This window comes from Meleagris gallopavo, chromosome 2 (genome assembly GCF_000146605.3).
Source record: "Meleagris gallopavo isolate NT-WF06-2002-E0010 breed Aviagen turkey brand Nicholas breeding stock chromosome 2, Turkey_5.1, whole genome shotgun sequence".
NCBI lineage: Eukaryota > Metazoa > Chordata > Aves > Galliformes > Phasianidae > Meleagris > Meleagris gallopavo.
Window position 1 is genome coordinate 24,910,862 of NC_015012.2, and position 512 is coordinate 24,911,373.

Below are 512 nucleotides of genomic sequence, written 5' to 3' on the forward strand. Positions count from 1 at the left end.
TGGCGCATTCCCGTTCCCAGCACCACTCCCACAGGCACTGAAGAGGCGTTTGCAGAGCGGCAGTGCGGCAGCGGGGCAGGGTCCGGCCACGTTCCGCTGGAGAGCAGGTGGCAAATACCCCGAGGAGCTGACCCAGGAACTCCCCTCTGCCCCCGTCGCATTTCCTTCCCTGTCCCCTCGCCTTCCTCTCCCACAGTGCGCACTGCTTCACCGCCACGGGACGGACTGAAGGACGGAGCGGCCCCGATGTTCCCGGTCCGTGCGTCGGGGGGCGGGGGGGGGCGTGCCCCGGGGGTCGGCTGAGCCCGGAGCATCCCTCGGGCGAGTGAAGCAGCCGCACGTCGGGTTTAGATTTCTAAATTTTATATAAAATAAAGCAGAAATATCTTCCAAAGAATGTATTCACATAATATAAACAATAAACAAAACTAAGGTCGAAGTGACTTGCGGTTGATACTGTCGGTTAGGTCTAAACTTGAGCAGCAATCCTTCTTCCCTACCCGAACCGGGCC